The sequence below is a fragment of the Mchenga conophoros genome, linkage group LG7 (assembly GCF_057382185.1).
Source record: "Mchenga conophoros isolate Kocher_MC1m ecotype Shallow Benthic linkage group LG7, M_conophoros_male_GT1.1, whole genome shotgun sequence".
Taxonomy (NCBI): Eukaryota; Metazoa; Chordata; class Actinopteri; order Cichliformes; family Cichlidae; genus Mchenga; species Mchenga conophoros.
In genome coordinates, this window is record NC_140532.1 from 60,045,954 (window position 1) to 60,060,125 (window position 14,172).

The window sequence follows — 14,172 nt, forward strand, 5'->3', positions numbered from 1 at the left end:
GAACACACACACAGGAGTCGCCGCTGAATCACACACAACTGGAGCCAGACTGCTTCAGAGGTCCTTTGTTTTCAGTGTGAGGTGATCTCTCTTTCAGCTTCGAGTACAATCCCAGCGTATTTGCACCTTTGTATCTTTCGTCCACTCCCTCCTCTTTTGAACTTTATAACTTTCCCTTTCCTGGCTTCCTCTGTCTGGATCTCTGTCACTTTTCCCTGCCTCTTTTTATTTGATTAACTGCAGTATCCATCGTCAGTGAAATCCAACAGCTGGATGCGGCAGGTCTTTCTCGTTTCCTCTGCCATCTGTGTGAATGTTGAGCTTGGCCGCAGCGCTGTGCTTTCTCTCTCCCTCCGTCTCTCTGTTTGCACTGAAGCGACGTAGCCAAAGACAGCCAGCAGACTAGTCGAGAGCGGTGGAGAGAGGGAGGGAAGAAGGAAGGAGGAGCAGCAGAAGGGAGGTGGTCTGCCCTGAAGGGTGTTCCATCACTGCTCTAGCCACCCTTGACAATAAAAAAAAAAAAATCCAGTTTTTCCTTTATTTTCTTCCTTTTGTCTTTCTATCAAGTTTCACCTCGCCCAGTGTCACCCTCTTTCAAGGTCTCTCCTTTTTTTCTTTTACCTTTTTCACTCCATTGTCTGAATCTGCCACTGAGGAACGCTGAGCTACTTGACTGAGAACAACTGCGTTAAGATTAAAGCTCTCCTCTGATGTGGCTCTTCTTTACGCTCTCCTCAAACACAACGTCTTAAAAGTTAGTATAGAAAGTTTCAGTTCTTTGTGTGTTATGATGAAATTGTAATGAAAAAGAAGTGTATAAAAAAGAACCCTTTGCGATAGTTTTCATCACACGCTGTAAAGGAATACAGCATTTCCTTCTATCACCTCACTGATGTTTCACCAATTTGGCATCCACAGTTCAGAAATAAAAATCAGTCAAGAAGTCCTGTCACTGTTCATTTCAAACTGGTACAGATGTCAGATTTTTATGATGACTATTTGTCCATGGATGAGGCTGCGCCGTGGAAAGGCGAAAGTGGTGGATGGAGTGAGGCGCACAGGGCGTGATGGAAAAATAGACAAAACCAATCAGCCCCAAATCTCATCTTCTCTCCAGCTGGCTTTGAGAGGATGACGGGAGGGCGTAGCATCTGTCCTCTACCCCAGACTATGTGTGTATGTGCACATCTTTATGCCTGTGATTTAATGTGTGTATGGTGCAAAGCTAGGTTTGCACACCGTCTGCCAAATGCACTAATTTAATTGTGTTCTACAGCTGTGCCAGTGAGTGTGTGTTTGTGTGCAGATGTTTTTGTGCATGCTCTGTTGGCTAGAAGCGTGAGTTTCATGGGGCTGGTGAGCTTAAGGTGGTTGCTGCTTAGCTCTAATCTGTTAAACTGTAATCTAAGGTTAGGACCCCTGCAGCGCCCACTTTATGCCAGCTGTCTGCCCTGCTCATGTTCGTTAGATGCCCTAAAAACACCTGCTTTGCTCACCTGCAGAGAAAGTTATGCTTCTGTATTTCTAAAAAGCAGATGTTAATGTCTAAGTGTCTCTGGATCTTTAAACTGCAAATCATTGGTTCCAGCAAAGCTACGAAACTGGTTATTTCATGATCAAATGTCCGTATCTGGTTTTGTGCAGTGTTTCATAACTTTTAGCTCCCATGTCCAACAAGAAGTTTCACTTCCTCTTCAGCTGGAAGACCTGGAGAAACAGAGAAATAGGGATAAAAGAACGCCATTAGTCTCATTAACCGCATCGATATCTTTAATCTTCCTCTTTGATCCACTCACTTCAAGCCATCTCATTTAACCTCTTCCTTATTTCTGCTTTCTCTTCTCCCTTTCTTTTCATTCTTACTTTGATTCTGCTCTTCTTTCGTAATTTGTCTTTCAGACATTCACTCACTACAGACAAGGGCGAACATTTGGGGAAGGGGGGGACGAAAGACTTGGTGTCCCCTGTTTCTGAGTGTCTTGATTGGAAGTGAATACATTTCAAAATGTCACTATGCTGAACTGGAAATGCTGAAACAGACTGACAGCATACAGATTGAAAGAGCGGGGGCAGAATACTAAGCAGAGAAACAGGCCCCTCATATAAACAAACTCCTGTCATATCGGCTGTCTTCTGTGTTTATTGCTGCTGTACTGGATGATCGCGCATCTGTGGCACATTTACTAAGCTCAATATAAAATGTCAGGTTGCACAATTTTGCATCACAGCAATATTTCAGTGTAGATGACTGAGAGAGAGACAACTGAGGCTACAGACTAATTAAGTCCTGCTCATTAAGGTTTAAACTCAGTGGGGTGTTTGGACACATTTCGCCCGTGTCTGGGAAATGACACAAAAAAAGCACAATAGAAAGTGTTTCTTGCTGGCGGATTGGTTAAACAAAAATATTTTTAGAACTGCAATGTTTATTCGTCCTGTAAGAAGGCGGTTGCATGAGGAAATGTGAGTTAAACTGCCTAACGTCATTGGCTCTACAGAAAGATTAGCAACTGAATAATCACTGTGGGGGATTTTGGTTAAGCTTTTAAACTCTTGAGTTGATTCTTGCTGTAAACAACAATGATAATAATATTGAAAATGATAATTAAAAGACACTGGACTGGACTTCCAGATGAGTACTTTAAATTAAGGCAAGAATGCAATTTAAGAAGGAAATCAGAACGGAAGCCACATCACATCTGTCGTATTGTTGTCGTGTTCATTTTCTGCCATTTCACACGCTAAGCCTTCAGTGGATTAAAAAATCTAAAATAATCAGCAGTGTAATCGGCAAGTGGTAGCTGAAGCCCCTCTCTTGCATTTTCTCAAAGCCAAACCTTATAGCGGTTCATTATAAATAAGGAGGGACATCATTTGGGAAACGAAGGGCTGCAAATTCTTATTGCATATCCCAATATGTAGTTGTGTAGTGGAATGCTCTCCTCTTTGTCACCTTTAATTATAAGGATGTGATAAATGGAGCAAAGCTTGCTAGCCAGAGTGAAGTAAGCAACACATTTAACCTGCTCACTCTAGTCACATAATATACCAAACACAACCTCCCAATTTGGCTGTCTATTTAAGCTGCACACTTCCCACCTCTCCCTTCATCTCTGCCTGCTGTTTCAACCCCTCCACTGCCCCAGCATCCATTTGTCGGCTTCAGGGGGGACATTTACTCATCTCTCCCCAATCTTATGTGTAACATGTGCGAGGAGAGATGAGCTCGGAGCCTAGACACCGATATCTGACTACTTCTGCTGTAATAACTGAATCATTTGAGGTTATGAGCAGTCTGACTGAAGTAATTATATGATGTGATGTGTGTCTGCTTCTCTTTTGTGCCATCAACCTACCAACACACCCACCGAGCAGCCAACGATCATTTTCCACTACTCTATTTTTGATGCATTGCCATGGCAGCCAGCAAGTGATGCAGAGTTGTTACAGCAACACAAACCAGTCCCCAACCTTGACCCGTCTAATCAGTGCAAGAGAACTAGGGCAGACTTTGGTTCCAGTTGACATAATTTTTCTTTCTTGTTAAGTTGCATTTCTATATTTGCTGTATACGTCCACATGCTTCTGTGCTAGAACTTTTTCATCTTATTTTATAACTTGGTCTTTTTATTTTAACTGCACACCCACTTGTTGGAAAAGTGCATTAATAAACAACACACATATGCAGCTGTATAGAGCTGGCACAGGTTCTAACATCCCAACAAGCTGCACGTTTACAGTATGGTGTAGCTGGTCGGCTTTTCCACACTTGTTCGAATTCATTTTTCAGGTTCCCCTATAAATTCTTGTTAGAATTCCTTCCATTTGTCACTGAAAGCCAAGGGAAACAATTAATTTGAGCATGAAGCTCGCCTCTGCCCCTTTGGCTTTAATGGGAAATTCTGCCAATGCAACCAAGAGCATTCTTTATTGTATCTATTACTCATTTCGGAGAGAGAGGGAAGGACAAATGCAGAAAGAGCTCCACCGTGGCAGCTGTTAGTGAAACAGCTGTCAGGATTTTCCACTGGATTTCCCACGGTTATCTATACTGTCCTTTAGAGTCCACACAGCTGTCAATGAAATCGCCTGTTAAATGATTCACTGCATCCAGTTTTCACTAAACAAATGCATGTTTCTCCTCAGTTATCGCCGCTTATCGCTATGCAAGACAACACGGTTAATGTATGAAACATTGATGCCACAGAGTCCTGCTCAAATGTTACGTTTTTATGTGCACAGACACATCACCTGTCTGAGTGTTAATACATTTATACACCTGAGGAGCAGCTTTCAAGATGTGAACTTGACTTCTGTGATTTGTATGCTGTCCAGTTTTTGTACACTGCCCTGCTTTCTGAATGCTAACACTTCTGTTGCATTGATTTCAGTCCAGCTTTAATAAGAGCACACCACTTTCAACTGTCAATCACCTCTCCCACGTCCCCCACCTTCGTTCTCTCTATTTTCTGCTTTTGGCACAGCAATTTCCCTGTCAAATTCCTGCAAGTCTGATGCCATCTCAGTTTTACAGCTAGCAATTATCACCCGATACCTCCAGTCACCCTTCTTTCTGTAGCAAAGGCTGTGAACAGGTGTCAGAAAATTTCAGTGTTTTTCTCTTACACTGCCTCCTGTTCAGCACGCTAACCTATGATACCCTGGGTCTAGTCAATCTTGTTTATTTCCTAGGTGAAGTTGTCCAAAGATTGAAGAAAATAATGACTAACACAAAAACAAATCTACGCCCTTGCAAATAGATTTTAGAGATTTATTGTTCAAAGCTGAGCACAGATGCTCCACAGTCCATGTAAGTGGCAGACAGTTCTCTATGTCCTGGCAGCAGCTTCATGTCACATTTCAGTGGACTACTTAAGAACAGTGAATATGAGCATAATCATTAGTATTAACACTGAATATGTGCCCCAAGAAACTGACAGCTCTGTTCAAGATCTGTATTAACTGAAAATGTGACAATTTTTTTTAAAAGTTGCTTCATTCACAAATTCTTTAGGTATATATTAATGCAGATTATGGTGATGTGCAAAAGTCTTGAATCACCAATCATGGAAAATGGAAAATTGATGCAAACATATATGCAACTACAGTATGCGGTGCAAAAACAGAGTTTGTACAATTCTAATAAGCTTGAAAGTCAATTCCAAGTCCTTGATTCTTCAGCACAGCCTGAACTCTCTTAGTCAAGCTTTCTTGTAATTTTTTTAAGTAGTCTTCAGAAATACTTCTCCGTTCTCCATTTTGTTTATTACAGGTGTCTCATATTTTCAGTGAATCATACTTGTTATTAATCTCGGTCTCTCTTCTACAGCATGCCTTCTATCCTGTCTTCTTTCTGTCACCCCAACCAGTCATAGCAGATGGCCCTGCCCCGCCCTGAGCCTGGTTCTGCCGGAGGTTTCTTCCTGTTAAAAGGGACTTTTTCCTTCCCACTGTCGCCAAAGTGCTTGGTCATAGGGGGCCATTTGATTGTTGGATTGTTCTCTGTATGTATTATTGTAGGGTCTACCTTATCTCACAAAGTGCCTTGAGACGGCTGTTGTTGTGATTTGGCACTATATAAATAAAATTGAATTGAATTCATATACCTCCCCTGCTTCTCATGGTCACGGACCATTCTTTCCCCTTTTGTCTCTCTGTATGACCCCCTTCCCTCACCTTTTGCATCTCTCCTTTCTTGCCAATAATAATGTCTGTAGTCTCTCTGTCTGTAGTCCCAGCCTGCTTCAAAATGGCCACCATCGTCCCTGTACCCAAATCCTCCACCATCTCCTCATTGAACGACTGGCGACCTGTAGCCCTGACCCCCATCGTAAGCAAATGCTTCGAGAAGCTGGTCAGGGACTTCATCTGCTCTGCACTACCCGACTCACTGGACCCTCTACAGCTCGCATACCGCCACAACAGGTCCACTGATGATGCCATAGCCCTGACACTACACACTGCCCTGTCACACCTGGAGAAGAGTATGTGAGAATGCTGTTTGTAGATTACAGCTCAGCATTCAATACCATCGTTCCCTCGAAGCTGGACAGGAAACTGCAGGATCTAGGACTGAGCAGCTCCCTCTGCAGCTGGATCCTTAGCTTCCTGTCTGACAGATGCCAAGTGGTCAGACTGGGCAGCATCACCTCATCCCCCGTCACACTGAACACTGGTGCTCCACAGGGGTGTGTACTGAGCCCTCTCCTGTACTCACTCTACACCTATGACTGCACAGCCACTAACAAATACCAACATCATTGTGAAGTTTGCGGACGACACTACAGTGGTGGGTCTTATCACCAACAGTGATGAGACAGCTTACAGGGAGGAGGTCAGCGCCCTGACCCACTGGTGTCAAGACAACCATCTCACCCTCAACGTCGCAAAGACAAAGGAGTTGATAGTGGACTTCCGGAGGTGCAGAGAAGTACACACCCCCATCACCATCAGCGGCGCTGCTGTGGAGAGAGTGAGCAGCTTCCGGTTCCTTGGCGTACACCTGGCTGAGGATCTTACGTGGTCAGTACACACAAACAAAACAGTGAAGAAGGCGCAGCAGCGCCTCTTCTTTCTCAGGAGACTGAAAAGATTCGGCATGAGCCCCCGCATCCTCAGGACCTTCTATCGCTGTGCCATTGAGAGCATCCTCACTGGATGCATCACCACCTGGTATGGCAACAGCACCGCCTACAACTGCAAAGCTCTCCAGCGAGTAGTGCGGTGCTCTGAACGGATAATTGGAGGTGAGCTTCCCTCCCTCCAAGACATCTACAGGAAGCGGTGCCTGAGGAAAGCGGGGAGGATCATCAAGGACTCCAGTCACCCCAGCCATAAACTGTTCAGACTACTTCCATCAGGAAGGAGGTTCTGCAGCATCCGGTCCCGTACCAGCAGACTGAGAGACAGCTTCTTCCACCAGGCCATCAGACTGCTGAACACGTCATAGACACCTCAGCTTCACTACTGGAACTTTAACATTATGCACTCCATACTGTACAGTAATGCCACTGTTTTGCACATATTCAACTCTGTATATTTTATTTTATTTATTTTAAATATTCTACTTATTGTTTACTCTATTTAATTTGTAAAATATGTACACACACACACACACACACACACACACACGTAGAAAAATATTTAGTATACACATCCAGAAATGCATATACTATTATATATTGTGTTAGGTATTTTAGTACCACGGGAGCATTTACTGGATATTGTTTTATAGTGACATTATACAGGAAAACTCTGTCATTCAATAAGGCCCCTTTGTTTTAGTTATTTTTCTCTTTATTGTACATATATTTATTAGTTTCAGATGTAGCCATTCTTGTATTTTGCTTGTTTACATTATTGTATTTTGCACAACTCTGTTGCTTGTGAAGCTCGCACACAAGAATTTCACTCACATGTGCTGTACCAATGTACCTGCACATGTGATGTGACAATAAAAGTGATTTGATTTTGATTTGATTTGATAATGCGTCACTGCAATTTCATTACAAGAGGCCACCATCAACATAAAATCTAAAAGAAATACATTTCTTCATTATATTTAGATTTCAGCTGACAAATTTAGAAGAACCTAATGCATACTTCTGTTACAAAATCTTTCATCCACTTGCACAGCTGTGCCGCTTAATTCTCTTTTTGTTTTTCTTTTGCACATTTTTTGTTTTTGCATCTGCATTGAATATCTTCCTGGATATGCTCCTCTTCTTTCACCTAATCTCTTTAGGGATTGCTACAGTGGATCATCTACCTTTTTATGTGCACATGTCCAAACCATCTCAACCTTTTGTGTCTCTTGTGTCTTCAGCCTGAGCTGTCCCTCTTACATACTCATTTCTAATCGTGTCTATCCCACTCTACCCTCCCTGCACTACTGCTTCAACTCTCTTGTGCTCAGTCTTTTATCTTTTGCATGGTTGACCCCAGGTAATTAAACATGCTGCTCGCTGATCATCACCCTAACTTCAACAATTCTTTTATTCTTTATTTATCCCTCTGTAGTTGCTATAGCTCTGCACATCACCATAGTTCTTGCATTGTTCTTGATGCAAACATAATGCAACTAGAGTATGTGGTGCACAAACACAGTTTATACAATTCTAATAAACTTGAAAGTCAGTTCTGAGTCCTTGATTCTTTAGCACAGCCTGAACTCTCTTAGTCAAGCTTTCTTGTAATTTTTTTTACGCAGTCTTCAGATATACTTCTCCAGACTTCTTGAAGACCAATCAAAGCTCTTCTTTGAACGTCGGCTGCCTTTTTGTACTATTCTCTGTCATGATGATCCCACACTGCTTCAATAATACTGAAGACCATGAGATTCATGCTCGGTACTGTTCCACTGTGTGTTTTTTATATCCAGTTGTGCTTTTACTGTGCTGTCAGCATATTTGGGATCATTGTCGTGCTGAAAATGAAGGAACTGTTAAAATTACACTGTTGTGTAATTTAATGTACCTCAACCTTTTCTTCCTGTTTCCCTTCTTCATGAAACTTAGTTACAGCGCTTTCAAAAAGACATCTACTGTGATAAAGTCGACTCTCCACTGCTGTGTAATCAATTATTGTAAATGTAAATGTTATCGGGAAATGATCAGACAGGAGAGGGTTTTCAGGAAACACTGTTAAATGTTCAGTTTCTATGCCATATGTTAAAACAAGATCTAGAGTGTGATTAAAGTGGTGGGTGGGTTCTTTTATATTTTGAGTGAAGCCAATTGAGTCTAATAACAGATTAAATGCCATGTTGAGGATGTCATTTTTAGCATCTACATGGATGTTAAAATCACCCACAATAATTATTTTATCTGAGCTGAGAACCAAATCAGATAAAAAGTCTGAGAAATCAGACAGAACTCTGTGTAAGGCCCAGGTGGACGATAGATGATAACAAGTAAGACTGGTTTCTGAGTTTCACAGCTGGGGTGGACAAGGTTAAGCATCAGGCTTTCAAATGAATTACAAGATATGCCACATTTGTAGCTAATAGCTCTTTGGGAATCACCTTGTTTGAGCAAAAAAAAGAATTTTATGCCTGTCAAACTGTCTTTGGCAATTTTCATAGATTCACATGGAAAACAAACAGACAAATATTTATTTTTTTCTTTCTTTTTGCAACAGACTGCTAGTAATAAAGGTTCCTAAAGATATAATTTAAAATAGGTTATTTGCTACTTGGTCTGTTATGTCTAGACGCAACACTGATTAATCTTTTCACTTAAGAGCCTTTTTATGTTTGAATGACTGTCAGTACCAAGTGGTTTAGGAAACAAATAATTCCTCCAGAAATAATTAATTGCAAGGATGGGACTGAAAATGAATGCAAATGTCCAAAGACAAACTTTGAAAGATCTTCAGAAAGCCTGGAAACTATTGTCTCTATTATTACTTTTATAAAGTCTCAAGAAAGTCATTTCTTGAAGATAAAGTACAAAGAAGAGAGGTAGCTCAAGACTTTTGAATAGTAATGTATGCCCTACATCTAACAAAACAGAACCTGAAGGCTTAAATCTGACCCGCAGACCCTTTTGACTTAAGGTAACCTGCAATCACAGCACTGCTGCTTATGTGCGCAAATGAAATTTACATACTTAACACAGGGATAGCCACTGTGACGTGACACATTAGTTTGGGACTCTTTGTTTTGGAGTTTCGACATCAAGATTTTGGCAGTTGAAGTTATCTTTTATAGACTGTGGAGGGCTCATTTGTCAACTAATACTAGCAAGTTTTGTTAGCAAGCTGTATTCATAAACTGTATGACCGCAATGCATAGACACACACATCAGCTTAATAGTGCTCAGTAACCGACAAATACAATACTAGAATTTCATGCACCATAAATGAAGCACAAACTTCTATAATGTATTTGCACTTGAACCACACATGCAAAACAAGTTTTATTCTACACACTTTAAGCTTTTTATCTCAGAGCTATGGCCCATTTAGATCACCACCATAATCTAACATGCATGTCTACTTAAGGCATGCAGGCACAGAAGGAGCAGCCAAACGGCACACAGTTAACAATTGTTAATTCACACTAAAGGTATGTCTGTGTCTGAAGGGGAAGAATGTTATAAACTTAAGAACTTGGCAGCGAGAGATGAAAATTCAGCCTCATCAAATTTTTTATGAATACCAAACTAAGTGTGCATCCATGGCAACTACTCACCAAATTCATTATTTAGTCCTGTTTGAAATTACAGAGCTCTGATGCAATTTTCAGAGGTTTGCATCTTCACAGGAAATAAATGGGCCACAGACTGTTAGGAATATCAGAAAATGTTGGTGTGTGGACTAAAATATTATCAATTTTGTATTAGCCATGGGAAAATGTTAAATATCCCCAGCTTTATTCTTTAATTGATATGCTGAACACTCCCTCTTGAAAATTTAAAGGTAGGCACAGATGTGCGACACATTAAATCAAAACATGAACCCCTGCAGAGAGGTGATCTGGTGGCTTTGTTATGCTGTGGGGGCATTTTTCATGGCATTGTTTAAGTGCACTGGTCCCTTAATAGAGAAAAATTACTTCTGATCAGTGTATGTTATTCTGGTTAATCACCTTTATAATATAGAAACATTTTCTGTCCTAATAGGAGGAGCTCTTTTCATAAGGCACGAGAATCACTGAACTGTTTGACAAGACGGAAATGATGTGAATCATATGCATTAGTACTCCAGCAGAGTTCAATGATAGGAGATTTTAGACTGATGTGTCAGACAGTGCTCTCCACCACCTTGATCCAAAGACCAAATGAGGAGATATCTTTAGCAAGAAATAGATTTATTCCTCCGGCTGAGAGTGGGAGATTTAATGTTGAAGTAAACTGAAGCTGTACATTTTGCACAAATATCATCATCCCGATGTCATAAAGTATTGGCTGAGCATAACAGCAGCCACTTGAAGCTTTCGACATGTAAACTAGTGACTCTTCACCTCATGACACTGCATAGATGAAATCATGTATATAATATGTGGAGATACAGAAATTCTTTTATTGCTGCCATATAATCTGCATCATTATACCTGCATTAATAACATTCTTTACAGCATTATTTCATCTAATAATATTTCTCACAGTATTGATACTGCATTACAGTTGTTTATTGAAGATGTCCATTTGAGGATCCTTCCATTATGTTAACTTTTATTACAAGTACGGTTAGGAGTATTTTATACATATTGCATATCTGTGCCTATCTTGAGTTGATGTTCAGTTCATTAAGGGTTTTAAGCTTCACTGGCGTGACTGTCCAGGTGATACATGCTGAGGGAAACTAGAACATAGAAGGATAACTGCAATGCATGCTTATAGTACATATAATACATATAATCTAGGAATAGGCCTCAGCAGAGGCCCAAATGTTTCCAGCTTCTTGTTGCAAACCTGTTGCATTTTATTCTACTTGGTAACAGATGAGCAGAGTCAAGAATTAGCCTCAGAGACCCCGAGGGCTTAAGATTATTACCTTGTATGGAAGGTGTTATCAAAATGAGAAGTTCTATGTCTGTTTATAGCTATTAAAGATGTACAAGATGTACGATTAACTGTGACTAAGGTCTGGAACCTATTTTAATCTGTCATTGCTTTATAAGTGTCCACAACATGTATTTTGGTCAGAAGACACATGTTGATGTTTTCTCCAGGCTGTTAATAAACGCAACGTTTGATTGCACTTTTCTGGGGCCTCCGTGGTTTGTGACACTGCTCTGCATTGATCGATTTCGCGACAAATATAATGCTGCATGAACCGAGGAAACATTTACAGCTAACTTCACATCTAGTAACAACATCACCTTGCCTATGTCGATGCTGCTTTTAATTGTCTGGTGCTGTTCAGTGTCCAACAAAACAACTTGCTGTGTTAGCCAGCGTGTATTATACGACTTCATCTGGATGAGTCCCCTTCCAGGTTTAATTACCATCTTTAATTACTTGCCTTAACTGGTGCTGTCACTAGGACTGTTGTTGCCTGCCTGCCATTAACCTATCTGGATATCTGTTCTTGGTCAATCAATCCTCTTTTTCCCTCCTCGCGAGGAAAAGAGGAAAATATCCCTTAGCAAAAACATGTTATTAGCAGCTGTTATCCAACCATTTTCAATTATCTTTGCCAATCATCTTCTCATAATAGGCTCTCCAACCACCCACTTTTAGTCTGTCTCCTCATCTTTTACCATTAGTTTCTTATTATTATCCAGCCCGCTAATTCATCTCTATCTTCTGCAATTATGTCTGCAGTTTGACTGTGTTTATGACAATGAAAGATTGATGCTGTCATTATCTTCATCTCCATCATGGTTCTACTCCACTTTCCATCCTCCCATTGGAGGCAGCTGTCATTAGCAGTTCACGTGATTGAGGTCCAAAAGGTTTTAATAATTTTCCATCACAGTTTTTTTTCCCTTTTTTGTCTCTCTCACCCTTGCTGGATGTCTCATTTGTCATTGTTTTTTACCGTTACCCTCCATCAACCTCACTCTGTCTTTCGGTTTCAATCACAGCCGCAAATGGCATGAGTCAGAAACAATAAAAATCAGCCATTCTGTTTATTACAGGTGTCTCATATACCTCCCCTGCCTCTCATGGTCACGGACCATTCTTTCCCCTTTTGTCTCTCTGTATGACCCCCTTCCCTCACCTTTTGTCTCTCCCCTTTGTTTCCAATAATAATGCTTCACTGCAATTTCATTACAAGAGGCCACCATCAACATAAAATCTAAAAGAAATACATTTCTTCATTATATTTAGATTTCAGCTGACAAATTTAGAAGAACCTAATGCATACTTCTGTTACAAAATCCTTCATCCACTTGCACAGCTGTGCCGCTTAATTCTCTTTTTGTTTTTCTTTTACTTTTGCACATTTTTTGTTTTTGCATGTGCATTGAATATCTTCCTGGATATGCTCCTCTTCTTTCACCTAATCTCTTTAGGGATTGCTACAGTGGATCATCTACCTTTTTATGTGCACATGTCCAAACCATCTCAACCTTTTGTGTCTCTTGTGTCTTCAGCCTGAGCTGTCCCTCTTACATACTCATTTCTAATCTTGTCTATCCCACTCTACCCTCCCTGCACTACTGCTTCAACTCTCTTGTGCTCAGTCTTTTATCTTTTGCATGGTTGACCTCAGTTAGTTAAACACGCTGCTTGCCGATCATCACCACTTTTCTCACCCTAACGTGAACAATTCTTTCCTATAGCTTCATGGTATGGTTAGTCAACTTTATCCCTCTGCAGTTGCTATAGCTCTGCACATCACCATTGTTCTTGCATACTTGTACTATTATACTTCTCGATTCTTAAGGCATCCTCTCATTCTCCAGGATCGTGTTAAGCAATCTGGTTAAACAGTCTGCTGCATCTCTCCTAGACATCTCTATACTTCCACAGGTATTTCTACTCTTCATCATCTTCACAGCTGTCCTTTGCTCCGTAATAATCATTCTCATAACTTCAAAATTCATTCTCATAACTTTCCCCTATATGTCCTCCTCTCTCTCTCATTTGTGAGCTCCTCTTTCCATCTTCTTAACATACACACCTTTCATATTTTGTCCTAAAGAACACAAAAAACCTTTAGCAACAACCTAGATCTTTGTGACTATTTTTGTGTCTCCACATCTAACACTGCGACAGCACTGCCAATCTGGAAATAGAAGAAATCATGACCAGCCTTAAGCAAAAAGAAACAAAGTGAAAACACAGAATAACTGAAATAACAATGGGAAAAGAAAATCTCATACACAGTCAAGGATTGGCTAATCTGAAAAGAAGATAAAGGGTTATTTATCGCAAAATTCAAAATTCTCTCCATTTTGATAAATGCAAGCAGAAAGCCCTGCTCTGCAACTGGGCTGTAGCCATGGAAACCCACTATCTATATCCTTTGAAAAGAGATTATTTTTTCACTCCTGCCTTCAGTTAATTGTGTCACTGAACCATTCTGATTACACAAAATGACCAAAGACCTGCTCTTTAAAATGCAGTTGGTACATTTTAAAATTGCAAAAGTATTTTTTATAAATGTCATGTTGGCTATAACATTTAGTGCAGACTGATGTGACCCATCTCAAATCATTAATTTATCAGGACTGAAACTCAGGATTTATTTTTCACCAATCATACTGACTTTTGTAAT

At 40.4% G+C, this 14,172-nt stretch overlaps 1 long non-coding RNA gene across 1 annotated transcript in view; it reads right to left on the minus strand.

Moving 5' to 3' along the window:
- Positions 1-176: 176 nt before the first annotated feature.
- LOC146571358 (uncharacterized) overlaps positions 177-14,172 on the minus strand; it is a 44,039-nt gene continuing 30,043 nt past the window's right edge. The window contains exon 3 of the long non-coding RNA XR_014893109.1: positions 177-1,707. This is a non-coding gene — a long non-coding RNA (uncharacterized LOC146571358). The remainder of the gene's footprint in view (positions 1,708-14,172) is intronic.